This window comes from Cucurbita moschata, unplaced genomic scaffold (assembly GCF_002738365.1).
Source record: "Cucurbita moschata cultivar Rifu unplaced genomic scaffold, Cmos_1.0 Cmo_Scf00092, whole genome shotgun sequence".
Taxonomy (NCBI): domain Eukaryota; kingdom Viridiplantae; phylum Streptophyta; class Magnoliopsida; order Cucurbitales; family Cucurbitaceae; genus Cucurbita; species Cucurbita moschata.
The window spans coordinates 101,616-105,460 of NW_019268608.1; positions in this window are offsets into that span (position 1 = coordinate 101,616).

The following is a 3,845-nucleotide window of genomic DNA, read 5'->3' on the forward strand; positions in this document are numbered from 1 at the left end:
GGTGAAGGAACCGTTGGTTTACCGCCCCTAAGAGTTAAGTTGAGGCTAGTTTCACATAGTATCATTGTCTTTGAGATTACAATTCTTTTCTATTTTATCTAAATTTTTTAGATATGGTTCATTTCCAAATGCATGCTAACACCCTTATTGTTGAATAAATGACTATTATGATTATAAGTCAACTGAGTTAAGTGGAAGTAAATTTTGAAGATGAAATTAAAGTATTAATTTTGATGTCATCTTTACCTGAGTTTTGGGATATTGTTATTAATGAGATTCAATCTAATGCCATTAGAAAAAGAATGGTCAACATAAGATATTTGAAACAAATAAATATTTTGTCCTCTGTGATATATCAAATCACTCATTTAAAATTCCTTAATAATAAACCTGAAGCCTTACATCTTTTATAGAGAAAAGTTCCTTAAATAGAAGTCTTATTAGATACTTCTAAGCATTTAGAGATCAACTAGACACAAAGATAAATATTCTAAAAAAAATTAGGGGTTAAACTTTTAGTTAACATAATTTAAGAAACTTATGATTTTTATATTATCAAGAGTTTAATTGAGCTAGGTCGATCAATCTAAAGGACCTAAGAATTGAACGGAACCAAACCAACCAGTTAGTAACATGGTTTAGTGAAAGCATTTTCATGCAAAGTAGAAGCAATAATGGAGGGTTTGAAATAATATAGTTTTCACCCCTTGTTTCTCGAGTGAATATTGAAATAATATAGTTTTCATGTTAAGTTTTGCACCAAAGAAAGAAAGACTGGGATGTAAAGTATTATTTCAATTTGTTTGTAATATACAAAAATATATAAATTAACTATAAGAAATATATAAAATTACATGTTCTCTAAGAGCTTCAATCAACACTAGAGGGTTACTTATGCAACCACTCTAAAGGTGCTCAAGATCACAACGAGTTAGATAAAACAGCTCTAGAATTTTGAATCCAATAACTTGAGTTTTACTCGTGATAGGATCTCTCTTCTTGTGGAATCTGCATAAAATAGGAAAAACCATTCCAAAATAAATTTTTACAAGGGGTTCTATGGTGTAGTGGTTAGCACTTTGGACTTTGGATCCAACGACCTGGATCCAAGCTAAGCAGGCAAGTACAAGACGGACAAAATGCACATACAAATTGATTGACATATGATCCCTCTCTCTTTGGCTAGTTGGCTAGTTGCACGATAAGCGGGAAAGCATACCATGTAAGGATAGAAAGGCTGCTCGATCTCCTGTAAGGCCAACCCTCAACGGCGAGCTCACAAGGCAATGCTATAAGTCTGATAGAAGTCCAAGGTTTCATCTACTACGAACCAGGAAGCTCTTGGAGGAGCTAACATGAAATGAGAAATACATTCGTTTACGACAACTAATAGATAGCGAACTTTTTGGTAGAAACTGAATGATCCCTTGGCTCGAGCAAGAAAAGGAGTGGAATCTGGTGAGTGAGGAGTGGAATCGTGTTTGTGAGAGGTTTTTTCTCAAGGCTTTTCACCAAGAAGAAGAAGAAGACCTTCCATGTACCATGATCACTCTATTTAAAGAGTCATGTTTGCATGTTCATGCAAATTTGAGATCACCAAATTTTGACACTTAAAATTCCACTCAAATGTTTGGGATTATGTGGCAAGCATGCATGTTTGAGTTAACCAAATTTTGACACTCAAAATTCCACTCAAACTTGTGGGGTTATTTGGCATGCAAGTTTGGTTAAACCAAATTTTGACACCTCAAAATTCCACTAACATGGATTTTTCCATTAAATAAAGTCAACATTTTGACTTTCTTCATTTTAATTCAACAATTAATTTGAATAATGAATTTCAAATTAAAGTAACATTAAATGATTTATTAAACTATTTAATTAATATTTAATAATAATTCAAATGTCAATCCCAATGAATTCCGACACATAATTGATTAAGATATTTAAATCTTATTTAAATATCTTAGATCCTCTCTTTTTGTTTAATTCGTAAATAAGACAAAAATGCAGTTAAATATATCGTATATATGTAGTGCATATTCCCTAAGTTGAATTCGAACACTTCGAACTCACTCATCACACTGTTCTATGGTTTAGTCCGATATGAGCTAGCAGAGGGACCTAATGGACCTATAGATCATGGGCTCCAACGATCCAAGATTAACCGGTTAAACTCATTTAACCTTGTTAACCAACATTCGTTAACTACTAGGACACTCCACTATAGCCTAGTAGTTGCACTCCCCTCACTATAGATATATTTCTATCCATTTGATATAACCATGATTAGTAAGTCGATCCTTCACAGGTTGTTCGTAACTAGAGCTGGGTCAATTTACCGTTTTACCCCTAAAGTTACTTCTTGTTCCTTATGTCTCACTGATCCTCTAATGAACAATTGGTTTGTGGTCCAACCAGTAAACCGAATCCCTCTCAGGCTAATGAGAGGGTGGGGTCCCTTGTTCAAGACCTGGAGTCAGTGCTTAAGGGAACTACCTCTCTTCTATCCTTAAAAGTGGGTAGGAGTGAATTCCATCTTGCACCCCACGTCCCTAGCCATTCACCCAGTCATACCCCTGGAATGGAGGCCTATTGAGTCGGCGAACTAGAGCCACTCTCACCCATGCAAATCTAAGGATAATTCCCAATAAACAGGAGTTCATGGTTAGCTCAGGATTAAAACCGAGTTACCTAGGTTATCTAATGAAAAGAAAATCAGTCTCAACAGTAAACGACATTGTAAAGTGAGAGTGGTTTTCTTCATGGTCCAATCTTATGCAATACTCATTGCATAGGACGCCCCCACTCACATGTCTCCACATGTACAATTTAGTGATCACATTGTTTATATCATATACAAAAGTGGGCCGCACCCATAGTGTCCCCAAAATAAGGTACTCAGCCTTATTCTTATACTATAGATCATTTTGACTATATATACTTGAACTTTATTCACTCTTATGTCTCTACATATAGTTCAAGTAATCATACTATAGCCAGAGTGTTCTTAGTTTATTGGATTTAGATTAATGATCGTAAAGTTCACTTTATTCAATAACAATCTTTACTAAATAAACACCAATAATAACTTTATTGAAAATAGAATATGTTTTTGTTTACAAACTATGAGTTTTAGGACATAAAACCCGACAAGAACCTAGCTGAACCGGATCAAGGGTCCTAACCTAGTCCGACTGACCTTCTTTGGCTGGCCCCGCCCCTCGTAACAAGGTCAACCCGTACGTGCTCTTTCCTTTCGTTTAGCGAGAGAGCTTACCAGCTCTTCCAGCTCATAGCAGCAGTATGAAAAGCGGAATCCACATCATGAGTCGAGTCCGCATTGCCATACTAATCGACATCGGCCAAACCAAGAGCTCCTATTTTTTCTTTAATGAAAGCGGATCTAACAGTTTCGATAAAACCAACCTCTTCTAAAGAAGGAGTCACTCTGCCTTGATCACCGTGGACATATGCAGCTCCCGCTTTACCTTTGCCTACCGTGAAAAGGAAATTTCCCTCACAATAGGCCCTCCCAGCTCCCGAACGTCTTTCTATCAATCGAGAGAGGTATAAAATAGTACAACAAACCAACAAGACAAGAATGGACTCATAAGATGGGCGGTCAGGGAAGCGATTTCATTTGTGTTATCCACCAACGAAATGATCAAGGAATTCAGATCCTGAATAAAGTACTGTAGGCAAGCGAAGCTTTTGGAAATGAAAGCATGTAGAACTCATATCCACTTTCTCTTCGCTTTGTAAACTTCGGTCTAATCTTCCTTTCCTCTCTGGGTGACTGAGAGACAATTTAGGCCTGGTGTGCATCCGATTCGGTCAACAAT